Here is a 27,960-nt window from a genome sequence, read left to right on the forward strand (position 1 = left end):
TGTTGAGCTTTTTTTAGTTTTGGCCCCCCAAATGAAGTTTTCGAGCTATTTTAAAGGAAGGTCGCCAAAAATGACATTGCCAACATAGGTTGCCATACATCTGGATTGTCCTGAACATTTTATAGGAATTTTTGCCCAGACACTGATTCCTAATGCAATATTCCAGATATGTCCAGGAAATTCCTCAAGGTCACCCAGTGAGCTTTGTGGTTGAATAGATAGATGGACTCTGGTTGAACTCGGTGCTGGGATACCTTAAAGATCAGCAAATCATCTAGACCGCAATCTTACCTGAGAATAAGCCTAACAGAAATCAGTGGGACCTGTTAAAAAGAAGTTTTGCATAGAATTGAACTGTTGAAAGCTGAAGGGGAAAAGTGGTTTCCTATCCTTATATGCATGTCCTAACCTTTCTTGGTGAAGGGAAATATATTGAAAGCACACCTTTGCTCTTCACAAGGCACTGAAGGCAGACAAGAAGTGAGTGGACAACCCAACGTGAAAAATGGAGTGTGAACGGTTGCCAAGTCTGTTGCCAGCATGGTCAGATTCTGCACACGGAATGCGACTGAGTTTCTTCTTTGCATAGACAGCAAAAGGTACTGGGGAACAGGGCTGGCCCACATACTAGGCAAGGTGTGGCAACCGTCTCAGACAGCAGGATCCACAGGGGCAGCAGAGCCAGCCTCTAAGCAATGCATTGGTCATTGCTGCTTACTGCCACAGTTGCAGTGACGGTTGTGGCACGCTCTTTGGAGGCCAGATCTGCCTCCTCCTTAGCAACAACCTCTTCAGTGTTGCCTCTATAGGTGACACTGCTGGTCTCCTCCCACCCCTAGGAAGGAAAAGGCATGGGCTGCTCTCTGAGGTCTCCTGGGCTCTGCACTCTCCTGGTGTGATTCAGAGCAGACCCTTTCTCCTCCTTCGATTCGCACTTCAACCATCAGGTGAGGTTGATTTGATTCCCCACTTTGTTCCCTATGTAGCTCTTGATTCCCAGCCTGTTCCTGGTATAGATCTTCACTCAAACTCTAATTCCCTAGCAGGTTGGTGCCATTTTGTGATTTGCCTGAGGTGTCAAAATGTCTTGAGCCAGCCCTGACTGGGGGCCTCCCTCATCTCCCTAAGTGACACCCCTGTCAACAGGGTTTCATTTGGAACGAGGTCCTTGTAAACAGTTTTTAATGTCAGAGCCAAGCTCAGCCTTGTAACATTTACGGGACAGAACTGTGTTTTCCCCTCAGTAACCACAGCCCACGAAGGGCCTTGTCACATCTGCTAAATAAGTCCCTAATGACAAGCTGGAATATTGAATTGGGATGAAGCTATGTTAAGCCATTTTAGGAGTATGGTTGAAGTGGTTTGAACACATATTCACAGCCTTAAAAATAAATGGCTTGCATTGCTAAAAATTATGCCCAAACCACCATTGATTTCTTTCTTGTGTTATATCCCAAATCAACAGTATCCATGCAGGTCACAAGCAGCGCAAGAAGCATAAATGCACTTTTTGAATATAATGTGAAAATGGAATCATATCACCATGTATTGGCTATCCAATGGGATGGAAGCCATTAAAAATCATATCCTTTGATTAGCAAGTTCCATCCTCTTGTTTTTACTTAGCGTATTCCAAGACTGATCTCTAGCTTCTGTTAAATATATTCTCAACACCCACACTATGCTTTATCTTAGCTTTGCTTGCATTTCACATTCAGTGTTAATACAGTGTTTTCTACAAGATTTTGTTATCATTAGTATTAGTATTATTAGTATTGGTATTATCAGTTTTAGCTTGATAGCAGACTCATCTAAGTGAGCCAAGCAGAATCCTCTCCAAGTGACATTCAGGGAAAAAATATGGCTGAGGTATGGCAGATAGGCAAAAAAAATAAAAATCATTTGCAATAGTATCTCTTTTGTCACCCATACACCCAAAAAGATACCAAAAATGAGTCACATGGAGATGGCTAAGCTGTAGACCAGGGATGGGGAACTGGAGCTTTCCGGGTGTTCTTGGACTTCAGCACCCATCAGCTCCAGCCAGCACAGCCTATGGTCAGGGATGAAGGGAACTGTAGTTCAATGACATCTGGAGGGCTATAGGTTCCCCATCTGTGCTATAGACAAATGATGTAGAGGCAGCATCTTCAATAAATGTTCTCTGCTTTTCTTTATCCTCACAGCTAGATGTTAGCTGAGTCCAGCACAGTAGAAGAGACAATTAGGCTCTTTTACTTGCTGTCTTATATTTGGTATTCTGTACACTTGAAGTTCAGTAATATGAAGCGACAGAATTTCCTCGATGTCTTTTATATAATGTGATAAAACACAAGAAGTGTCAAACAACAAAACCATCACAGTGAAGAGTTTCCAAACTAAACAGGAAGAGAAAGGAAAACATGTTAAAACAAAGTGGTTGTGTTTTGGAAGTATCTGCTATGTTTTGTTATTTCTCTTGTGGGTTACTGAGATTTTTTGGTTAACATCTCTTCACTGATGATACAAGAGTGCACAGTGAGTCATTCTTCCAAGTCAAGCTCATATATCTTTCTTGTTTTTGAGTGCCATAAGACTTACATAAGCTTCCATTATAAAACTGGCTGTGTAAATGGGAAGATAGTATGTAGTGGTCTCACCTTTATTGAAGAGCAGGGACATACCTCTCCATGCAATTTAGTTATAGTATCGCACACCACCCCATTCTCTGAGCAGTGCGAGATTCCAAGGGTTCCAGGAGTTTACCCAGGGTCTAGTTTCCGTGGAATGAGATACAGCAGAGACTGCGGTGTCTTTATTATATATGGTTTATTTACACTTGAGCCTATGATGGAAGGGCTCACAGCATTAATACCCCAGAAGGTCTTGCTTCTCCCAGAAATCAAGCATGTCTCCCAATCTCACGCTTCTGCTGCCTTCTAGCTCAGCTCTCACACACCACTCCAGCTATTATCCTTCTTACTACCTGCCAGGTGAGGGAGGGAGCCCATCCATTTTCTCTCCGACACAAAGCCATTTCCTTTGTTACCTTAACAACTCATACATAGGGGCCATTAACTCACCAAAAAAACAAGCATCATCTAGTTCAACCCCCTGCATTGCAGGAATCTCAACTGAAGCATCTATGTGAGATGGCCATCCAACCTTTGCTTAAAAACCTCCAATAAAGGAAAGTCCACAAACTGCTTTAGAGTTTAACCCTTGCTGAATCCAGTAATTAGAAGGGACTCCCTGACCTGCGCCCCCCTCCAAAGGAAAAAAAAATCACAACTATAGGTATAGATAATTGTATTACATGTAATGTTTTACAGTCTTTTTAATAAGTTAATTTATAAAGTTACCTGTTCTGTGGCCGAGTGACTGATGTAATAGGAGGCATCTTGGCCCCCTTTGCTTCTGCCAGTGCCTAGTAATTCCATCTGTCATTTTTATATTAAAAAAAAGCAGTCTTTCTTCATAGAACTTACATCCAAATAAGCATACGTAAGATTGCACTTTTATTCAAGGAGTAGCTAACCTGACATTATGCTATCAAATAGAGGGGCACACTGTTGTGTTCTGGTTTCATCAGGAATACGCAACATACAGTAGTGCTTGCTATAAATACCTAATTGCCACTGGAATCCTTCCAGCATCCAAACTTAATTCCTTTGAAAGTAATTTTATCTCACTAGAAAATGAATGAACCCCCGTGCTATTTTAACATGCCCCCAGAAATTGATCTGACACTAATAAACAGACATTTGCTTTGTAGTGCATTTACACAAGCTGGTTATCTTTTCAGATCACCTAAAGAAACACAACCAAACAATTCACTCCAAAAAAAACAAACAAAAAACCTATTAACTTTCTCCTAACATTCTTCTTGTTTATTGCTTGGGACCTACACATGTTAATGTTCATGCTAGAAAAACCCATGCTACAAAAGCCACAGCATATAATAGCTCTTGGTTTTAAATTAACATGTGGACATTTGGTTTGAATTTTTAGTTACCATACTCCTATTTTGTTTTTAATAATTGTTTGGTTAGTGGCTCCCATGCTAAGACAACTTGCAAACAGAATTTCCATCCTTTTTTCCACAAGATTTAAATGTTTGGTATATACCCAGTTATATTTCCTTGGGAGCAGTGTTGTATTATTGATAAACTTAATGGTTGTTTTTAATTGTGTATGTAAATCACCTAGAGATGTTTTGTATTAGACAATAAATAAGCACAATTATTATTATTATTATTATTATTATTATTATTATTATTTAGGGACAAATTCAGTGTCACACTCTCCAAGTGTTTCATCAGCAAGCATTTCTACTTGCCAGATTGAACAATCCCCCACTTTCCCCGCCATGCCTTGCTCAGTGGGGGGCGGGGAGGTTCTCCTGACCCTCCAGAGCAGATTGGAGGGAGAAGAAGGAGGTGAAGCCCCACTGTGCTACCAGGAGCCCTTGCACTGGCTTCTGCTAGTGCACCACATTAGCTGAATCTAGACTAATAATAAGCTATGTATTTAGGATTGCAGTCTTTAAGTATTTTCAAATAACTCTTTAGCCCAAAGGACAAAATATTTTACCTGGTTCTGAAATACATCATTTTCAGAGCCAAGGAGTCACACCTAAGGATGCATCTTCCCAAGCTGGGGTGCTACAAATTAAAATGCTTGTATTCATCCTCCATACCCCACTTGCCTCAACAAATGTGGGGGGCTCAGAGGTGATCCTCCAAGGATTATCTTAATATTTGGGTTGATTGTTGTGAGAGATCATTTGAGATCATTGCAGCTACATTAATTTGCAGAAGCTGCCTGTGATAATTTTTTTTTTTAAATCAAGGTATTATTAATGCAGTAATACTAATCTTCTTTTTCTTTCTTTTTTGGCAATCACTCGTAGCCAAGTAAGATTGCCTTCCATAAACACGGTTTAACAATGAGTCCGTAAGTGACTGTGGAGGCCAATTCTGGATCCACACGTCCTTCCACAGTGGGGACATTGGTTTCCGGGCGAGAATTGATCACAGTGTGGATTTGCCAAGTGTGCCTTCCTCTTAACACATTTCTCCCTTGTGTCCTGAGTTCAAGTGTCTTCAAAGCCCATGACACCTTTGGTAAAGGTTGTTCTCCAATTGGAGTGCTCGCAGGCAAGTGTTTCCCGGTTGTTGGTGCTTATATAAAGCAAACACATATTTATTTGCTTTTTACCTCATAATCCTCTTCTTTGTATGTTTTGCTTGCATTTATTTATGTATGTATTACATTTATATTCCACCTTTTGTCCACATGCTCAGTGTGGTGTGTCTGGTTCTCCCTTTCCCCATCTGATCCTCTCTAAAACTCTGTGGGGTAGATTAGGCCACAAGACAGTGATTGGCACCAAGTGACCTAGTGAGCTTCATGGCTGAGTACAAATTAGAATCCCGAACTACCAGGTCTTAGTCCAGTGCTTTTATCTCTGGCTCTATTTGCTTGTTGCTGTGCAATAAAAGTTGTATTAAATGCAATGCTTCTCTTCTAAACAATCAGAATAAAGTTTTGTGGCATGGATTTCAATGTTGTTGGCATGTTCCATGAATCTTTAATGACAGCACTGAGGAATTATCTTAATTGTGACAGTGGTGGATGATTTTTTTTTTGTACTGAGCTTGTCAGAACAGAAGTTTCTTTTCTTTTTATATTATTTTTTAATTGACTATTTTGTCAGAACGAACAATGAAACAAACAGTGGTAAAATTACAAATTGCAGATATAGTCAAAGGTGTCAGTTGAAGTAAATATTAGGAAACCGTATCAAGTACAAAGATAAAAAAGGACCAGTGTTTATGACACATCAGAAGATAGCTGAGTTCAAAGAATCAATCCAAAATGGAAAGTGATCAAAAGGAGGCAGAAGTGTCTTGTCCCAAGATTTGCATGAGAAATAAATAGAAACCAAACCTCTCCTCTTCGAGCTTGTACGGTATCTGCATTTTTCTCCCCAGCTTGCCTACATTCTTGGGTTAACCTATCATCTAGTGTCAATTGCCAAACTCTGATGAAGCAGGTTTTAACTGAAAAAAACTTTCCAGTGTTAGGCAATCAATAGTTTTCAGAGCAACAGTATCAAGGAACATACTGACGTAAAATCAGGCATTGCAAGTTGTTCCCATGAAAGACTTGTGGCTATTATGCCTCCTTAAAGGATTTTAAAGTCTTCAAATTTTAAAATGACCTTTTCCTACCATCCAGATTATTAAACTTGCATATTTAGGGTTGTATTCAGTGGCTGGGTGAGTGAAAAGAAGCTTATACAACTGATGTTCCTCTTCTCCTTGCCTCCATGGCCCTCCTGAACCCCCTGAATACACACACCAGAGGATGGGGGCTTCCTGAGCATTGGGGTGTGTCATACAGGTCTGTGGTTGGGCACCTGAATTTTGTGCACGTGAGAAATAGAAAGATCTGGCTACCTTCTGTTCATATAACCATTGGATACCACCAACAAACACTTGAAATAAGCATAATTTTCAGTAATTAATGCAAACCCAGCTTCTCCATACTATTACAGTGGTGCCCCACAAGACGAATGCCTCACAAGACGAAAAACCCGGTAGACGAAAGGGTTTTCCGTTTTGGAGGCGCTTCGCAAGACGAATTTCCCTATGGGCTTGCTTCACAAGACGAAAATGTCTTGCGAGTTTTTCCGACTTTCCCCCCCTTTTTCTAAGCCGCTAAGCCGCTTATCCGCTAAGCCACTAAAAGCCGCTAAAAGCCGCTAAGCCGCTAACAGCGCTAATCCACTAAGCCGCTAATGGGCTTGCTTCGCAAGACGAAAAAACCGCTAGACGAAGAGACTCGCGGAACGGATTCTTTTCGTCTTGCGAGGCACCACTGTTTGTGTTTAGTATCTCAAGAATCCAATTTAGTCCTAGGTTTAATAGCATCAGCTTGATTGGATGCATGTTGTGATATTAAAAACAAACTTGGTGCACAATTGAAATTCTGCACATACATCAGAATTAACTGATTAGGACTGTAGTCTTGATTCCAAACACATTTGCCCCAATATAGAATTCCATGTGTGCATTAGTGCAAACAAGTAATACTTGCATGAGGGATGACTATATTTACCTCAGTGGAGAATAAAGATAAGTTAGACAAGATAAATGATTGTACCTCCTTTCTGAGAGCCTCTTCAAATATCTGATAACATATAGGAATCCAATACTAGCTTTTAATAGCTATATATAGATATAGATATATAGATAACATATTTAGTAACCTGATTTAAGTCTTCACCTATAACTCTGCTTCTATATTACAAATGCAACTTAAACTGGAGCTTTTAAATTTTTTGCAGTAGAAGGGTGTTGAATATTGGCCGTCCTAACAGCATAGTTGAGTGCTTAGCACTGTGTTAAAGAAATGAAATACTGTATTGGATTCTTTTTTCTTTTATGTATTCTTATATGTTTTCACAAGAACCTTTTATGGTACACATCTTTCAAACTGAATTCATTGTGTTCTCATATGGCTGATTGATAATAGCAGGAAAAGTGTAGCTCATTCTTCTTTCCACATGTTTTCCTTTGAGGCAACCCATACATTTAATAGTAGATTTTGAAGTGAGGGAATATAGCATATTGGTCATTTAAGCAGTTACACTTTGTCCCTTTTTTGTACTATTTCTAACCCAACTGACGAAAAGTATATTTACTGTTGCTGTTAATTGTGTGTGGCGAGACATCCCACTTTCTATACTTAATATGTGAGGAGTCCATCTTCTATTTAATTCTGATTCGCCGTGTGTGGAAGGGTTCCTACCTTACACAACTGTACATAAATTCAAAACCTAACTCCTTCTATCATTTATATATATATATCTGTTTGCTAAAGTGTTAATCTATAGCCTAGTACCAGTGGTATTTTAGATGTGGTGCAAAACCAGGCAGGCAGGCTTTTAAAATAAAATAAATGTAACAATATGTTCTTTATTATAAATTATGAATGTGAAATAAGGTAAAGACTATACTACTGCTGTAGACTTTGTTTCCTTGAGCCAGGATTTCAGGAAGTTCTCACTCTGGTTAGCTCCAGAAGATCCTCTGCCTTCTCCATTCTTGCCATTGTTGCTTTCCTCAGTCCCCAACCTTCCCTCTTTTGCACAGTGAAGATCTGTAGGGGGCTTCTACATATATGTATCAGTGTTCCCATCAGAGTAGAGGTCCCCTGAGGACCTTCACCATGCAATGAGAAGTTCAGAGACTGGGGATGTGGAGAGCACAATGAGCTCAAGAATGATGGGAATGAGATTTTTGTGCAAGTCCCAAGCTCTCTGCACAGGTCAGCATTTGCATGTTCATGCAAACACCTGAACACGCCTCATGTAGGACCCTACTGGATGACTCTAGCTAGGCCCAGGCAATAATTGAATCTGATGTTTCTAGTTAAATCCTAAGTGTGTGTATCTGTGAGTGGGGAGGCACAAATCAGGTGTTTCTAACACCAGAACAATGCCATTGAAGTCAGTGGGATCCCTCCAGCAAAAGTGGCTTTAATACTTAAACCCTAACTTAACAAATGAGAAACAGTTGCCTTGAGTTCACTATGATTATCTTTGAACAAAGCAAACTGGGATAGGGCAGCCTCTTAACACTGCAACAGAGGTTTAAGAATCACATTGGTAGACCACCCCATGTAACATTAATGTTTCCTGCGGGGTTTGTTATGTAGAATTTCCCTCATAATTCCTTTATGGGTCTAAATTAGGAGACACAGACATAGATTAAATGAATTCCAGGGCCTAAGAGAAGGCTGTTTACACACATTCCTTTCTCTCCCACGTGCAGCATGAAGAAAGAAAAGAATATCCCAACTCTACATTCTGAACAATTTCATACTGTAGTTTTTCAGCAAAGCTACAAGGAAGGCCAGACTCAGTGGAATTAGACCAGCATGAAATGAGTGGCTTAACAGGTTTGAGGAAAACATACTTTTATGAGTGAAAACAATTGTTTTAAAGCTACAAGTGCAGCAAAATCAAGACAGCTGCCCAACACAAATAAGTCACATTATAAGTCAGGTTTTATTCTTGCTTTTGTAAATTGCTTTGCCCTACCTCCCCTCAAGATGTTCAAAACCATACACAACGATTAAAAATACAGATCAAATTTAAAAATACAAAACCATGAAACAGTTCAACAACTGAGATAGTCCAAATGTCTGCATATCCACACCCCCACTGTCACAGCTGACTGGTACTATGTTAGCAACTTGGAAATTTTCACAAAACCAGTCCTATGTTAGGTAGGAGAGAAGGCAGCGACTGATTTATGCTAACAGAGACTCTGTTCGGGAGTCTGTCAAAGCAACAATCTACTATTGGGGTGCGGAGGTCAGAGAAAATCTACAACACCCCTGATAGTGGGCCACTCATTGATGGATTATTATATGTTTCATGTCTAGGCATTAGCACTTGCAGTTATTTTGATACTTTGGAAAGCCAAAAGATGTGCTCATATTAAGATTCCTGTCTGTGTTGAATAAAGACTACCACAGGTAGAAATGCAAATTTCCTAATACCATACTGTGGAAACTTCAGTTCTTACCCTGTGAATAATTTCAGATATGCCTAAGGCTACCCTCACAAGTCTTTGCATTAGAGTCTGGACTGTGGAGCCAAACAACTGGGAAAAGCTCCTCCTCTGTTGTTTTGCCAGGAGAGTTGAGTCATAACTGTGCTAACAAATAAAGTATGTTCAGAAAATTATCACATCACATTTCACCTCCTTAATACAAAATTGGACATATCTTGTGTCTCATAAAACACAAGTAAATTTTCCATCATTAATATTATGGGGCCACAGGAATAAATTTTTGCGTGCAATCCTCTTATCAGTGACCTTTTTGGGGGTCACAGAACTAGCAAGGACATTTAGAACCCCACCCTTTCCAAGACAGAGAACATCTTGTAGCTGGTTGTAGCATCACAACAGTAACAGTTATTACTATATTAACTGCTGGCCTTAATTTATCAAGTTATAGTACAAACCTCTGCATGTCCATTGAGTTCAATTGGATTTACTCCCAGGTAAGTGTTTTAGGAGTTCAATCTAAAAGTTTAAATTGCAGATTTTGCACTCTAATTTTATCAGTCCTTTGGGAATTAATTTTCAAATTCTCAAATGTATTTTGCTGACAATCCTAGACACACTTACTGGAGAGTAAGGCCTATTAAATTTAGAGAAACTTACTTCTGAGAAAGCATATTTAGGACTACAATGTCTATCTTTTATTTGTTGGCATTTATTGCACCCCTAAAGATTATAGTGCTTAAACTATTTCTCACATCTATTAGAAGATCTTTTTACTGTGGCTTAAATTTTAAAAAGCATTTAATTTTTTAATTTTTTTAAAAAATCCTCTGTCTTGTGGAAAACGCTCATTGTTCTTGAGCAAAGGCATTGGTATAGGGAGCTCAGGCAAAGAAAACTGTGCGCTACAAAATAGTGTTGGGCAATGTTGCTGATGCTGCTTAAAGTTCTGCTTATACATGGTTTACACTTGAAATCAATGGGCTGTAAGAAGCCAAACTAGAGGAAAGATTACGGTCATTCTGAATAGGGAATGCACTTCTCCTTCACTGCCAAAATCAACAATCTGGTACATGTAACACAATGGCGCAAGACAACTTGAAAAGAAGTCGCAGCTTTGTTAGATGCAGTTGTCTTGAAAATCAGACTTAGGCTATATACACGTTATCAGTTTATCAAGTAGGGCAGGCATGGCCAAACTTGGCCCTCCAGCTGTTTTTGGACTACAACTCCCATCATCCCTAGATAACAGGGCCAGTGGTCAGGGATGGTGGGAATTGTAGTCCCAAAACATCTGGAGAGCCAAGTTTGGCCATGCCTGAAGTAGGGCATACTTTTTCTCAATTTGGATTGAAGTTGCTTTGGGGAAAAACACAGCAAAGGCAGTATTTTCTGAGAAACAACGGGGTAGATACAGGACAGCTATGGATTGTGGCCAATGTGTATACACTGCTTCCCGAACCAATGGTGGGAACACACTGGAGTGTGTACATAGCCTTGGACTTAAAAAACAAAGAGAAGCAGAGTAATGTTAGCTTCACATATGTAATGAAATAATGGATTTCTACTCTGAAATAAATTAGCAGTAGCCTTTGCTGCTTTTTAATATTAAACAAAACTCACGTTCATTTCAGCGTCTTCAGAAAAATCACTTTCCTTGATGCTCTGCAATATGTAAATATATTCAAAATATAAAATGGTCGAGCCATTGATTTTGTGATTCAGATAACAGCAAAACATAGGATTACAGCTTGTTTTTGGCAGTGCTCTGTGAACCTTTAACAGCTGCCTGATAGGGAAAAGAATTCAGCTGATGAAACTTTTCCCCTGGCTGCATCTTCATGCTGGGAAAGGCATTTTTGTCTGTCACGCCGGCTCTTAAGGACACAAGACCCCTGCCAGGAAAAAAGAGAGTTGCTCTTTTTACAAGGAAGCTGTTAAATTGTTTGGTACCCATAAAGAAATAAGCGCTATCATTTCATGGTAACTTAAAAAACACACACACATCAACACATCATCAGGTGCTATGTGACCTGGTGAGGATTATATCATTGCTGTTTGCTTGTCTAATCAACCTGTTGTGAAATGGATGCACTGGAGACTTACCCCACAATGCTTAATTTACTTCCTTGAGCTGTGCAAAAGAGTACTAAGAGGCAGGCCTTTGGTGATTTCCACATGAGTGGGGGCTGCAGAGACCAGTGTGTTAGCTGCACCCCCATTGCCATTCTGAGCACCCTCAATGAGTTGGGTGGCAAACCTCTGAAGTGGAGAGCCTTCCATGAAGACATGGGTTTTAGGGGTTTTTATTTGTTAACTTAAGAATGTATATGCAATAAACACATATTTGGCCTCAAGACAGCAAAAGAGGAGTGGGGATATGTTCCCAGTTGCTTCTACCATGTTTCTTGCAGAGAAACTCAGCTAGCTTGTGTTATTGTCCCTTTAAGGTAGCTAGTATGAGACATTACCACAGGATGGGGGGAGGTTGTGGGAGATGGTTCCTGTCAGTCTACATCAGGGAGTAAGGAAGCTGCAGAGCATGTGTGGTGCTGAAGCTGATTTTATATAGCATCACCTGCAGGGCACAACCTCTTCCTCCAGCACAGTCAGTAGCTAAGAGAACTCTACAGAAGAGACAAGGCCTGTGGTGTATCGACTGGAAATGTTCCAAATTTGATTGCAGGCCTAAGCTGTAAGTAAAAGCTCTAGAGCTCCTCAGCATCACCAGCAGGGGGAGTTACATAGTGTTCAGAGGAAAGAAGATCATCATGATGTCATGACTAAGGGTTTGCTCAGGACTTCTGTTGTATTTAGTACAGTCGTACCTTGGAAGTCAAACGGAATCTGTTCCAGAAGTCCATTTGACTTCCAAAACATTCAGAAACCAAGACGTGGCTTCTGATTGGCTGCAGGAAGCTTCTGCAGCCAATCGGAAGCCACAGAAGCCCCGTCAGACATTCCAAAGAACGTTCACAAACCGAAACACTCACTTCCGGGTTTGCGGCGTTCGGGAACCAAAATGTTTGAGTCGCAAGGCATTCGTCAACCAGGGTATGACTGTATACATAGTAACTGCTGCACTTACATGTTTGAACTGGAAATAATTTCCACGGTGTCTGATAAAAGTACATCATGTTTGCGTATGTGATGTGTCTCTAGCCTCTTGAAGAAGTAATTTTGTGACTTCATTATTAAAGCTGTTAAAAAGAATTTGGAGCACAAGAGTGAGACCAGACAGTGTCATTGACATCATTCCCACTCCTCCAAGAGGAAGAACTGGGTAATAGCATGAGCTGTGTAGCCAGAGTCAGTCCAAGTTACACTTGCATCATCATGTGTACATTTCTCACTTAAACTTGAGTAGCTTTTAATACTTGACATAAAAGTGTGAAGCTTTATTTAATCAGCTCTATGCACAAATACATGCTGGACCAAACTTTGCTTTCGATAGGACTGCAGCAAGTGATAGAATCATAGAATTCTAGAGTTGGAAGTGACTCTGAGGGTTTTCTAGTCCAATCACCTGCAATGCAGAAATTATGGTCACAGCTGTCCTTGGGTGGGCTCGAACCACCAACCTTCTGGTTAACAGCCAGACACAATCGTCCATTGTGCCATAGGAGGTAAAAGGATTAAAGTTCTCCTCCCTATTTGTTGCAATTCTAGTAATCATCACCTGCCTGTCCTGCAGATGCTATTTGCATTTTTAAATGTGCATGGAAATGCAAATACACATCATGATGATTAGTCCAACAGAACATGCACCCTGGCTCTAATAATCATTTAGCTTCTATGTGGCCCTCTTCACATAATCAATTTGTGTGTAAATTCAGCATGAAGAGTAAGGTTCTTCCGAGATTCTAAATAATATGGGGATTCTCCACAAATGCATGTTCAGAAATAATAAACCCGCATCCCGATTCAGAAATACACCCTCCATGGTGATAGGGAGATAGCTCAGCTCACTTATCCCTAATCATGAATTGGTTTTATGTATCAGTAGAACATCTGAAAATGGCTTATATGTCTGTTCATTTAGCTTCCTTTCTGAAAGCAGATCAGCTCTGCTTCCAGTTACTGCATATATGCCTTTTCCTTCTATTTTAAGGTAGCCAGATCCCAGATCCCTAAGTTAAATAGCATGGTGCAATTGTTGAGAAGGAAGGACAAGGCATTTCTACCAGCAATTGATGCATTATGGAGATGCTGCCCATGGCAAACATATGCCACGTTTTTACCCCACATATTACATTCAACAGGCATCTGGGTATTTTGCATACTTTTATGAAGTGCCACATTCTTCAGGGTTTTCCTATGTATTACACCATGTTTCTTAGCTCTGTCCCAAATGAAATGGATCCTATGTGCTCTCTTAAAAGTCAGTGAGAAAACTGATTTAAATGGAAGCAAAAACACAGGCTAGTGCTGAAGGGTTTTGCATTTCTACTTTGTTAGGCAGCCAAACAGCTCCTTTATAAAATCTAGACATTTTACTAAATTGTTCAAGTCTGCCCAAAAAAAAAAAAAAAAAAAAAAAGTATAAGAGCTGGAACTTCTCTAACTTTACAAGTGAAAACTATGTGTGAAATATTTAATGGTGTTGGAATACAAGAGTACATCAAAACATTCAGACTATCTAGGGGATCAGGTTTCTAAAAAGCTGAAATATAAAGGCATAATTCTATGTAATTAGACCACTGACTGGTATTAATTGCTGGAACAATATAGGTCTTTATAGTCACAATGTTACACCTCATAACTGGAAGTTCTGTTGATAAAATGGTATCATTAGGAAATAAAACCATTTGGCAGGTGTTTCCTGGAAAACTGCTGTGTTGGAAATATTGCCAAGGGAAAACAAACTAGAAAAAAAAGTTCTATTTGGAATCCTGTAGTAGAATAAACATATATGCTAGAATTTGGATTAGGTCGGCCTGGTTTGCAGGCAATGCTGCACCTCATTCTCATGCTATATGGGTGAGCATTCATAGGCTCAAAGGAAGCCTCAGGCTTGCATGAGTCCCCCTTCCTCCTCTTCCTCTGTTGCCAGTGACTTTTGCAATAATAAATCAATGCAACTGTTTCATTCTGATCCTTGGGTAGTAGTTTTCAACTAATCTTTGTGCAGCCAGAATGACTTCCACTTGCGCAGTGAAACTCCTGCCTGCTTGCCAACATGCATGCTGTACACCATGCCCAAAACTACTCCAGAGGATTGGGGGAAAGCAAAATTTAGGGGGCACATAGGGGGAGGAGAGGAGGACTTAGTGAACATGTGGGCTTCTGAAGGGCACTTTCAGGCACTTTGTTCCTCCATGATCTTTTTTACTCCTGCACTGTGCTAAGCCAGAGTTTGGTTCAGCATATTGTCTGAACCCTGAGCTCATGCTTAAGGTCTCTCCCTACTAACCATCCATTCTAGCCAAGGTTTATTGAAGATATTAAAAATAAAAATTGCCCCATGGTATTGTCAACAGTTCAAAATGTATTCCAGCAGCTTCAGTGTGTGAAACATCTGGCTGTGGCCTGCACAGTGACTTAATGCACAATCCACTTATATTTACACCAAGTGCATGAGAGCCAAGATGTAAATATTTCCCACTCAGGAGATGTAGGCTGCAATAACACCTAGGTGTAAGGCTACTGAGCTACTTGAGTAGATATATATATATATATATATATATATATATATATATATATATATGTATATGTATATTGGTGCTGTTAATGGGGAAAACATGAAGGAGGAGATGTGCCCAGTGGGGAATAAGAACTTTCAATAAATGTTCTAACAAGACATCCCCAAAAGGCAAAAATAAGGATAAAATAGGCATGATATATCAGGGACCAGCTCCAGAAAATATAAATGTCCCTGGTAAATGGGAACAATCTGAGCATACCAGAAGATTTGAAGCCAAATGTAGTCTTGGTAAGTTACCACTGAGAATTCAATCTAGAATTTATGTTTAAGTAATAACTGGATCAGATCCTAAAAATTCAGTTCCAAAGGAGCATTCCTATGTCCAACCAAAGGTGTAGAATTTATGCCCGGTTTTGTATGAGTGCAAGCTATTCTTTATTGTAAACAGAAGTTATGTCACAATTTAGAAATGCATTTTGTCATAGCAATTTGTGATGTGTTGTTTAGAATAAAACAAGAGAGACTCAAAGTAGGATAAACATTACACATAATGATGTGTTGTATTTTCCAAACACTGGTTTTAGTGCTATTAGCATGAAGACATGCAATGGACAATCCTTAAAATGTTGCTGTGGGGCTGCAATCCAAAGTATACTTGCTTGGAAGTGAGATGTACCTCTGATTGAGCTACAGTTTGGGCCCAATATATTTTGCATCTCAAGCAGCTGCATTACACCATCCAAGAGGGGCATCCCAGAATTTCACGCACTGTCACACTGGAGTGTGATTATTTTCAAACATTGTGTGCCCATGCACGTGTTGCAGTATCCTTTGCAACAGAGTCTTGGCTACATCTCTTGCATCAATTGCTTTTTTGCTGCCCAGAGTGAGAGACTGGGTTGCCATGTTCTGTGCGTTTCAAAGTTGCTTAATGCCAGTCTGTGTGAGAGACTGACCCAGTTGAGAGTACAGCTCTACCTGGGTGAGACACAGGGAGGGTGCGGTTATGCTGCTGTGTATATATTGTCCTAGTTAGAGGTGGGAGAATGATTTGGTTGTAAATTGTGCTTAATGCATTTTTATAGACCAGACATTTGTGGTGTCATAAATGGTTGGGTGAGGATCATCTATTTAGTTGCTAAGGATGTATTTGGGAAAAGCCCCCTCCCTCTCTGTGTGTGTGGTAGAGTGGAAATGTGGGTGCAGCTTCTGTTTCAATTTTAGGTAGTTGCCAGGGATGTTGCTTATTAGAGTTTGATTGTATTTTTGTATTTGTAATGGTTTTATGATTAAAAGGATATTTTGTTTTCCTGTTAATTACGCTGCTATAAATAGTTTTTTGTTTTGTTTTGTTTTAATGCAGCCTTCATCGGTAATGATTTATTTTGATATTTTGTAATGCTTTATTTGTTGTTTTAAGTGGGGTTGAAAACTGCTTTGAGATTATAAATTTTAAATGTAAAGTGGTGTAGAAATGCTTTAAAATGAAGCAGCTTTATAGATGCCCCTAAAAATGTTGCTGCTTCAAGAAGCCACTTGGATTTATTGGACAGCTGAGCCATTCTGGATGATTTTGCCTAACATTACGGGCCTAGCATAGCCCAGAAGAGAAGGCTGGAGTAAATATGTGCCATTTGCTTGCACCTTCCAGTGGGCTGGCAGGAGGGAGAAAAACACGTGTTTAGCTTCAAGTGTAGCAACTCAATTTAAACTATAAGGTCAAATTCAGTCCATGCTGTGTAAGAGTGTGTAGTTGTATGTGTGGCTGCCATTGACTGTAATGAAACTTGTGTAGACAAATTGTGAAAGCTGAAAACTATAGACAAGCTGGCCCCAAAAACCTTTATAGCGTGTCTTTTGTGAAAAAGCTTCTAAGCTCTGGAATGTGTTGCAGCCAAAAGGACTTTCTGTTCTCATAACCTGCTTAAACTGCTGCACATGCAGTTAGCTTAACTAATGCTATACTGCAGTTGCATATATACTGGCTGGGCAAGCACTTTCCAAGAAAGTTCATTTTTGTTGCTGCTGTGCTGTAGCTATCCAAGTGAGGCAGATCTGAAAGCTGTTTCAGTTGACACTTGCATTGGGAACATATAATGTGTTTTTAAAAGCAGAAACATTTCCAGCTTTAGATAATTTTTTTTCAGTAAAATGGACCACATTGCTTGCCTAGTTTATTGTGACTAGTAAAATCTAATTGGAACTTTAATGTTAAAGAAATCACACATTGTTCTATATGGGTCTGTGAAAGTTACATTTTTACCCTTTGTTGTTGTTTTTAACAACACTTTGTAGCATTCTGCTGTAGCGCTTTAGCATCTCTTTAAAACTGGAGGGTTGTCAGTGGGCCAATTTTACCAAAGCCAAACAATTTTTTATTTTTGCGGGTCAGATGCTTTCAGCAGAGGTCCAATGCTAGATAGTAAAAAGTTTAAAATGTTAGCATATTCTAAAACATATACAGTGGTACCTCGGGTTAAGAACTTAATTCGTTCTGGAGGTCCGTTCTTAACCTGAAACTGTTCTTAACCTGAGGTACCACTTTCGCTTATGGGGCCTCCTGCTGCCACCACGCCACCGCCGCGTGATTTCTGTTCTCATCCTGAAGTAAAGTTCTTAACCTGAGGTACTATTTCTGGGTTAGCAGAGTCTGTAACCTGAAGCATCTGTAACCTGAAGCATCTGTAACCTGAGGTACCACTGTACATAAATAAAAAAAACCCCTTTTTTTCTTTTGGAGAATCTCCATCAATGAAAGTTACAAGCAGCAGAAATGGATACTGCAAAGCAGTGCTCCCTTATGATCATCTTCTTAGAGCAGAGGTCAGCAAGGTTTATCTTGCCTGGGCCGGATCGGCCCTGTGGAGATCCCTCTGTGGGCCAGATCGCGCGTACATGACTTTTGTCATCTGCGCAAATGTGATTTTTGGTGCAGTGGAAGCAAGTCCCTATGCTGTGCTGTGCCGGTTTAGCGCAGCACGAGAACGGGCAGCTCAGTTTGGGGGCTGCTCATGGGCCGGTCAAAGACCTCTGTGGGCCGCTTCTGGCCCATAAGCCTTAGGTTGCTGACTCCTGTCTTAAAGCATTAGGATCTAGAGGACAACAGTCTCCTGACTAAGAAAGAATACAATATTAGAATTGAACATATGGCTTAAAGGTAAAGGTAAAGGTACCCCTGCCCGTACGGGCCAGTCTTGACAGACTCTGGGGTTGTGCGCCCATCTCACTTAAGAGGCCAGGGGCCAGCGCTGTCCGGAGACACTTCCGGGTCACGTGGCCAGCGTGACATCTGGCCAGAGCCAGAGCCAGAGCCGCACACGGAAACGCCGTTTACCTTCCCGCTGGTAAGCGGTCCCTATTTATCTACTTGCACCCGGAGGTGCTTTCGAACTGCTAGGTTGGCAGGCGCTGGGACCGAGCAGCGGGAGCGCACAAACAACCAATGCTTTTTTATATATAAAAAAGGTGTGTACTGGTTAAAATCAAATTAAAAAGCAATAATTCCAACAGAGACAGCATAAATGCCATTAAAAGCAGGATATAAATAAATATTATGTATATTTTCTCTGAGTGGATAAAAAGCTCCACCTGTGGTGCTGAATATATCACAGAGAAGGGGCCAGGTGGTCCTTCCTTAAAGAGGCTGATCCTGGGAGGAAGCCCAAGAAAGCCAAGGTGGGAAGCTGTGCTGGTTTGTTGTGGAACTGGAAGGTAACTGCTCCTGGGTGAGAGCTTTAGGTGGGGGTCAAATCTGAACATTTTTGGGAGGGAGGAGAGGTTTGACTCTAGTGCTAGTGCCTCTAGGCGGACAGCTCAAATGGCTGGTGAGTGTCTTGTCTCCTCACCAACAAGAGATGATTGGTTAGATCCTTTTTATATGTATATTCCATTTGTACTGTGGGGAGAAACCAGTACATTTGTGATTTTTTATCATTGGTCGGGTTTAGAGAAAATTTACCGGGGTTCTTATGCTTGGGGGTGGTGCTGCCATCTCCAGGGTTGACAAGATGTGGCACTTGCAGCCTAGTGGTGTTGCTGTGGAATGCCAGGCCTGCCTGCCACAATGAAGCATAACGCATTCCAGATTTCCTTGTGGATGAGGGCCTGCACTTCTCATTTCTGTTGACAACACAGGGACAGACCAGCATAAAATTTTATTTTTTATTTTAGTTGGCAATTATACTTAAGAACTTGAGAGTACAAAAAGTCCATGTGCCTTGGGATCTGGCAGCTCCCGCTGTAAAATATAATCACCATAAATATTTCGGTAACATTTGTCTTGTTCTCTGAGGACAAATGCAAAGTTACCATACCGTGAGCCTGGAAATAGCCCTCTGAAGAATATAGTGTTGCGATATATTGGGGCAGGGAACTTGTGACCCTCAGGGTTGCTGGACTACAACTCCCGTAAGCCTCAACCAGCAAAGGAGGGTCATGGATTCTCCAGCCTGGGTTTAGAAATGGCTGGTGGGCATTGGGAGTTCAACAACATCTGGAGGGTCACTGCTTTAGAAACACTGAACTGTGTGCACTTTTATAATATATATTATACTAACAGGAAGTGCTTAGCGCTGCCCAGAAATTCAAAGAAACCTAAAAATACTGTGATTTTTAAATGGATAGTGTAAATTGTGAGTTTTAGGCCTGTGTGTGTGCACACACACACACATACCGCCCCCACCCCCTGCACCGAGACTGCCACCTTCACCATGGGAACTCTCATGTAGAGTTTAGAGATGATATCTCAAGAGGCATTCAAATTAGTGCAGGTTTGAACAGTCATGCTAAATTAGGCAACAGTATATTCAGAGCTGTCCAAATTGACACAAGCTGAAACCATCATGTCAAATTTAGTGATATCCATCTCAGGAACCCTCATGCGGAGTTTGGCAATGATCTCTCAAGAGGTGGCCAAACCTATAGGGAAGAAGCAGACAAACTACTTTCCAAAATATATAGTAGATAATAAATACAATACAGAAGTTATTAGTATTATAGTATTTTAGCCATGATGTGCCATAAAACACACACATACTTGGCAACTGGATTTCTCACATAACAAGTCCCACCAACACAGGTCTAGAATCATGCAGGAGAATAAACACATACACATCACTATAGCTCAACTAGGAAAAAAAGTTTGAGTATTATTTGCATTGCATTTGTTTAACACAAATAATTACACCTTGTGAAAGGTGCTTTTACTGCACATATGCCTCAGTTAAATATGTTGGTTGAGAAATAAATGTTTAAAATAACTAAAGGTTGCCTGTGCACTGATGGTATGTTCCCACACAGATTTGCATGGAGGTGTGCTTTTTCTTTCATGTGTACAAATACAGGACAGCTCTAGAGGTCTCCACACCCTGTATCTTGGCCAACTTCTGGTTTGTTTCCTTTACAACCCCATTAATATGTTCTCCTGGGCCTCCTTAGAAGAGTTGGAAATTATCTCAACTAGCATTGATGTGTTTTCTTGATTCAGCTATGCATGGAAATTTAAATTCTCTTGAAATGAAATTTATTTCAACCACTTCACTCATTATCTTGCCTACATCATTCAGCATGGGTGTTCTATTTACATACAGTTTAAAATGAAAGGTTGTGTATCTCAACAGCGGTGGCAGTGGTGGTGGATTACAGCAGTGGTGTAATCCCTGTGCTACATTTTTAAACTCCAGAGATACTGTGTGCTCTTGATATGTTATGAAGTCTTTGCACATATTATAATGAGGTTGCTTTTTTCATCATTTGGGGGCCAGTTTGCCATTTCTCTGCGGTCATTGGCATTGGCCTCATGAGTTCCCACAACTACATCAAGAAACATTAAGCGTGAACTGGGTTGCACATGGATACCCACAAGCAAACTGGGATGAATGCAAGATTTTCATTGTCAATAACTACCCCATAAACAAATAAAAATAAAGACCACACCCTTTCGAATGGCATACTTATTGAACAGTCAAATTTATGCAGAAGTTAGATTAGATCCAGTCTTTATTGAGCATACATTTTGATTTGTTTGAAAGGAGTTATATGACCGTGAGCATTCATTTGCTTGCAGGTTGCTTACATGTCTTCATTTGCTGATCCCACACTTTTCTATTCATCTCTCTGTCACTTTCCCAACTGCAAAAAGTCAACTTTTATTTAAAAGTGGATTTGTTGTGCTAGGGTGATAAAGCCCTTTATGCACTCGCTTCTGTCCCTGCAAAATACCGACAGGCTGGACACAATTCTAGTCTACCACTGCTAAGCTTTGTGTAAGCAAATTAGGATGAATGCTGAATAAACAGGTTGTCTGGAGCAGCTCTGTAAAGTGACACTTACCCATGCCACCTTCCACATTAGTTTGACCAGAGACAATTGTGCAATTAAAATAGCAGCTTTGTCATGGCCTTTGGCTAGTACAATAAAATCTTATTTACAGATATAAAATAGCATACACAATTTGTGTCATGGACATGTGCCCTAACTCCTTTAAGTACTTAGCAATACTCCTGTACACACGAATAAAGACTCTTTTTGTGTACAAAGGCTACTTCCTGATCAGCAGCTCTCAAGGCAAACATCTGTTTAAAACCCAGCAGTTTGGATATCTGCTGTAGGATCTACTAATAGGGAAATGTCAAAAATAACTTCAGTTTATGGTAAAGTTACCAGATTTTTTTCAATGAATCTGTGGGCACTTTTCAACTTCAATTGATTTTGTATGGGGACTGATTAGTAGAAACGGGGACATCTGATAACCTTAGTTATGATGCAAGCCTGTGCCTCTCCATTGCACAAAACACTTGAAATTTTTTCTATCTGTAATCCTGGGTGTAGCCTCTTGAGGTGCAGAACTCAGTACATTACAAATTGCTTTCCACCATGGAATTATTACATGTTTGTGAAATACTTCAAATAGGAACAGTGTTAGCCAAGTGCCAGTTGTTAGGTTTGTATAAGGTTGTGTATGATCATAGGTTTCTTGATATTGCAACACTGCTAATCTGCTCAGTTCAACTGCTCAGCTGTTGGGTGAAGCTTTTCACAGTGTTGAGAAAAGGATTATCACCAGCTAGTGTCTCCAAATCAAGCTGCAGATTCCGTTTTTTAAAGAGTGCTCAATCCATGGGATTACTAAGACTCTACAAGTGCAAGCCTATGCACACTTACAATTGAGTTCTGTACCTTCTGGGTAAAACATGGATAGCATCAAATTGCAGATTACATAGGTAGTAGTAGTAGTAACAACAACAACAACAACAACAACAACAACAACAACAACAACAAATTTTATTTATACCCCGCCCTCCCCAGCCAAGGCCGGGCTGAGGACAGCTAACAACCAATAATAAAAACAAGTTGACTGAAATACAACTTTAAAAAAGTGATTAAAATGCAGCCTCATCATGGGAGGAGAAAGGAAAAAAGAAAGAGGGGGAGGGAATTAAATTGACTCCAAGCCAAAGGCCAGGCGGAACAACTCTGTCTTGCAGGCCCTGCGGAAAGAGATCAGATCCTGCAGGGCCCTGGTCTCATGAGACAGAGCGTTCCACCAGGCTGGAGCCAGAGTTGAAAAGGCCCTGGCTCTGGTTGAAGCTAATCTAACTTTCTTAGGGCCCAGGACCTCTAGGGTGTTGCTATTTATGGACCTTAAGGTCCTCCGTGGGGCATACCGGGAGAGGCGGTCCCGTAGGTACGAGGGTCCTAGGCCATGAATAATAATAGTCCTAGTAATAGTAGTAGTAATAATAATAATAATAATAATAATATTTGTACCCCACCCATCTGACTGGCTTGCCCCAGCCACTCTGGGCAGCTTCCAGCACATACAAAAACATAATAAAACATTAAACATTAAAAACTTCCCTATACAGGGCTGATTTCAGATGTCTTCTAAAGGTTGTTACTTATCTCCTTGATGGAAGGGCATTTCACAGGGTGGGCACCACTACTGAGAAGGTCTTCTGCCTGGTAAGGAAACCATGCAAAGTACATACAGTACACTTACTGGGTGCCACTACAGAACATAGCAAATTTTTGGCTCCTCAGCTATCCTCATAAGCAAAACAACTAGAGGTACATATTCAGTTTAGTAATGGCTTCATCCCTCTCAAATGATGCAGATAAATAAGTCAGTTAAAACACATACATAGGGTGGCAGCAGGTTAAACATAGATCAAAGATAAAAAGTAGAAGGCCTTGTCCTTTTTTCAGCGAGCTACCCTATGAAAAAAGTTTTAAAGGGAAAGCAGGGTGGGGATTTTCCCTTCTAGTTTCCTCTCATTTTTGTTAGCTTTAAAAAGAATTCTGCTTGTCCTTTTAAACCCTTTTCACAGTTAGATGTTTTTAAACTCCTATATCTTCTGCAGCTTGATCCTATGCCTATTTACTTAGCTTGTGCGAGTTTCTTGGAAAGTAATCCTCTGGTCCAGTATGAAGTAATCCAGTTGAAATCCCCTTCTGCCTTATATTGTCTCGGGGGGGGGGGGGGCGGGGGCGGGAAGCAACCCAGGGTTCATATTCCACACTAAGAATGTCAGGTGGTCATACACTGGAGCGAAGGAGGTGGGTGCCTTACCTCTGGGTGTGCAAGATTCTGGGAACAAATGTCACTGTAGAATAGAGGCCTTGAACCATAAAACAGCAGTGCATGCAAAATTACTGACAAGAAGCATGTAAAGGACAAATGGAACAGTTGTATTGTTATGCTCCTGCCAATTCTCTGAATGGTGAGAAATTCAGGCGTTGCCAGGGTTACAGCCAACGGTGATTTAAGTGGAAGGGGAAGTTGCGCTTTGGCAAGGGTTTCTGGGAAGAAGCAGGAAGTGGGCTAAACACCATGCGGGGCTGAGGAAGCCATCACCACGAGGTACGGGCAGTATATTGATTGATGTGCTTGTGGAGCTGGGCTGGCTGCTCTCAGGAAGGCAACAAAGGACTCTCTTGTGATGTGAATGCTCTGGACCTCTCCATCTAGATGCAGCTGTAAATAAGTGTTAATTAACCATTGGCCTGATCCACCAGGCTATACTTACGTTCTTATGTTATTACTGAGTATTCTTTTCATGTGCTAGTTTACACATCACATTATGTATCAAAGGATTATCCAGATTATGGGTGTGCAGTAAACAAATATATTAAATTTCATAAGAAATGTATCTGCATGTGCATGACTGGTACTAGAAGCTGAAGATCTCTATACTCTTATCTTTGTTAGCTGATGTTATTTTGGAGCGCAAAGAGAGCAAAACTTAATTTGGGAGTTTGCAAAAGCAGGTCATAATACTGAGTGACCATAAACAACCATTCATCCTATGGTTATTTACCACAGTGTACATGATACCATATGAGAAGCAAGACCTAAGTGTATGGCAGGATGATTTTTATCCACTTGCACCCAAGCAAAATACTGTATGGAAACCAGGTGTCATAAAATGCCTTTGGAAACCAGTTTTCCATACCAAGTAAACAAGTAATTCATCATGGGGGTAAATGGTTATCAGTAATCATTTTGGAGACCTATTTTTATCTTGTTCCATATAATGGAAATTGTACTGCCAAAGTAGCAAGACAAGCTACCCCTCCCCTTGTCAGCTGGTAGTCGCGTTTCCTTCAAAACAAGGCAAACAAGATGAACCAGCACAGCTATTTGGCAGAAAAAGGCATCCAAATCCTGATTGAGCAGCCTCAGGATTGCATAAGAATGATTTTTAGTTTAAAGTCATTGGACTCCTTAACTATGAAGTGAGATAGTATCACAGCAAAACAAACAAAACCCCAAACCCACAAATAACTCACTAAATAATAATAATAAAACAAAAAAAAAGTGTGGAGTGGATCTAAGTCTCTACTTAATTCACTTAATTTGGAAGTAAACCACAACTGAGCTCAGTCCTTTGTAAATGGTATTTAAGGTTGAAATATAAATTATTATTTCTTTAAAACACTTCTAGGGTGAGGTAAGGCAAAGAACATGCCTATTTTTGGTAGCCTCCATGCTACTTTATTTCTTTTCAAGTATTTATTCTTGATACAAGCAAGTGCAACTTTATTTCTTTTCGAGTATTTATTCTTTACAAGCAAATGCAAACAATATTACTCAAGTATTGTTCTTCAGGTGGCTAGAATATGTAGAATACATATCCTGACTTGCTTCATTATGAAAGTTTATATTTTAGTAAGTATAGACTTTCAGCTTCACTGACATAATAAGGTCAACACAGAAAGATTAAAGACATTTAACACTGCTCAAATTAAAAGTCCAAAGGAATGTTGTAAAGGTCTTGTACAAATCTTGCTCTTAAAGAAGACAAATGGATTGTTGTTTTACAAGGACCATTTCCCATGAAACCCATTTCTTTTATTTATTTCTTTTAAAATATATTCTGCTGTTCTGAAAAAGTTGCATGAAACGTAATATGAAAGCATGATTTTAGGGTTGCTACATTATATAATAGAACTATTGTTTATCATGCCTAATGCAAAGTGGCTAAATATTAAAAAGCAAAACATTCTACAAGCACGTCTCTATGGCCAACTCAGGATTATTTATCTCTCCAGTGACTGCCTACACAGTCCCACAGATTTAACTCATCCTAATTTCTCTTTGTTTCCATCTTGATGTGGGGGAAGGTTATTCCACAGCCATGCAACAAATAATAATCAAGAGGATGTTGCATTTGAAAAGATCTGCTATACTGCTCTTAGGAAAAGCAGTTGTCCCATTCTGAATTCCATTATTTCTACTATCCTTTTATTGCTAGTAACCCTGTGAAACTTGGGTGAGTCTTCACAGTGCGCTTACCTCTGAAAGCAGAGGCACTTGGGGCAAGGCCTAACCTGCAGAGCACAGCTGCTATGGGAACTCACACAGGGAGATACGGTCTGAAAACTGTAGGCCAAGATCGTATGGGATAGCCATTTCTTTTCTATGAGAGAAAAAATTAGGAGAAAGGAAAAGTAGCTTAATCTCAGGGGACCTTTTTAGGCTGTCACTAGAGAAGTGTGGTTTGAGTTTCGGAAAAGTGGTATTTTCCTAAAACGTGGGCAGAAGTGTAAGGAACATCTGCTTTCCTTTGCATTCAACTTTGTCTGGAAAATGGTCAGGTATAGCAGTAACAGTATCTCATGCTTTTCATTTTGCACCTGTCAGCCATGCTAACTGCCTGATACAACACCCCCTTTAATAATAAAAGTCTAATCAAGTTTTTAGACATGGAATAGTGAGTGCAATCCTATACATGACTACTTAGAAGAAAGTCCCATGGAGTTCAATAAGACTTGCTCCCAGGTAAGCATGCAGCCTCAGAAATGTGCCAGCCTACTAGCTTTCTTGTGGCTAAAGTACCCTCAAGGTGCCTTACTGGTGGTGCAACACTGGTGAGTCGGGAGGTCTCAATTCTGGTTCCTGATATGTCATCTGCTTCCCTAATTCTGGGCCTTGCAGTAGCTTAACATAGTACCTTTGAGGATATTTGGTTATGTTGGGTATGGTTTCTTCTTACTTTATGTAACCACTTTTTAACATTAGCTCCCCTGAGGAAGATTAGCTTTTATTGCTATTATATATTACACTTGAATTGACATTGCAGGATTAATAATGTAGAAGCCATTATTCAGATGAAATCTATGTAGACAAATTCCTGGACCTATTAGGAATGCAGGTGAATACCAGAGGGGCTGCTCAGGACAGCTGTGGTCTGGGTCTGCAGATATATTTGTGCAGAACTGTGCAAAATTGTCTGAAAACACTGTCATAAAAAAGAGGAAACACTTTGTTTTATTATACTTAAAGGTTAAAGTCCATACAATGTGCTGATGCAGGAAATGTTTGATAGCATATGAACAACAGTGCAAAGAACTTGATATGGTCAGCTGCCTTTGATTTTCATGGCTCAATGGATAAGCAGCAAAATTTCTGGGTACAACAGGAATGGGGGGAGTCCATAACCCTCCAGATGTTGCTGGACTACAAATCCCATCAGTCCTTGACCTATGTCCGTGTTGGCTTGGGATGACGGCATCTCAAGTCCAAGAACATCTGGAGGGCCACAGGTTTCCCATTCCTGGAATACAAGATTCAATTACTGCATCTGATGATTGCACAAGATTGTTTCCAGCTGTTTGCTGCTCTCCTGTTTTCCTCATGCTGCAGATACAAACCATTTGCTGCTACTGTCAGTGGACTGGCAGTGATGAGCGTGGGCACTCACACTGTCCTTGTGTGGCCTGAGGGTGTCAGGCTTGGTGACTAAGCTTGTTGGTCACTTGTAGAAGCACCACTGTCACTGGGACAAACAGCTCTCCTGAAGCATTCTTAGTGTCTCACATTGCTGCCGATGCTGTTCTCTTAAGAAAGTGCCAAACAGGTAAGACACTTTATCAAAATGCAAATCTATTCTGTAGAAATGCTAAATCCATCAATACTTTCCTTCTTCTTTGCTAATGCTAATCAGAAATTGCTCAATTTACACAGAAACATCATTGTACTATTATGAAAGTGTATTTACAGGCAATTCATAAAGGACCAATGTTTTCCACATTCAGGGTGTGAATAAAAGCCAATCAATTATTATTAAATTCATCATGCGAAAGGCTGGGCTGGATGAATCCCAAACCGGAATTAAGATTGCTGGAAGAAATATCAACAACCTCAGAAATGCAGATGACACAACCTTGATGGCAGAAAGTGAGGAGGAATTAAAGAACCTTTTAATGAGGGTGAAAGAGGAGAGTGCAAAATGTGGTCTGAAGCTCAAC

General features: G+C 40.3%; 1 protein-coding gene and 1 long non-coding RNA gene across 5 annotated transcripts in view; one reads left to right on the forward strand and one right to left on the reverse strand.

The window, feature by feature from the left end:
• The window catches only part of PRSS35 (serine protease 35), a 160,440-nt gene that overhangs the window by 14,158 nt on the left and 118,322 nt on the right, over positions 1-27,960 (reverse strand). The window contains exon 3 of one of the 2 annotated variants that reach the window (XR_013837255.1): positions 19,358-20,127. The exons of the other annotated variant lie outside the window; for it this stretch is intronic. The gene's annotated coding sequence lies outside the window, so the exon portion shown is untranslated. Of the gene's footprint in view, positions 1-19,357; positions 20,128-27,960 lie in introns of those variants that run through there. 2 annotated transcript variants of the gene reach the window in all.
• Positions 36-27,774, forward strand: LOC307212973. Of its 3 annotated transcripts, none has more exons than XR_013837314.1 (3): positions 36-599; positions 840-947; positions 27,356-27,774. It is a non-coding gene; the product is annotated as an uncharacterized lncRNA (long non-coding RNA). The 3 variants fall into 3 exon arrangements; XR_013837315.1 differs by lacking the exon at positions 27,356-27,774 and adding an exon at positions 8,823-10,042; XR_013837316.1 differs by lacking the exon at positions 27,356-27,774 and adding an exon at positions 2,187-3,065.

This window comes from Podarcis cretensis (genome assembly GCF_951804945.1).
Source record: "Podarcis cretensis genome assembly, chromosome: 3".
NCBI lineage: Eukaryota > Metazoa > Chordata > Lepidosauria > Squamata > Lacertidae > Podarcis > Podarcis cretensis.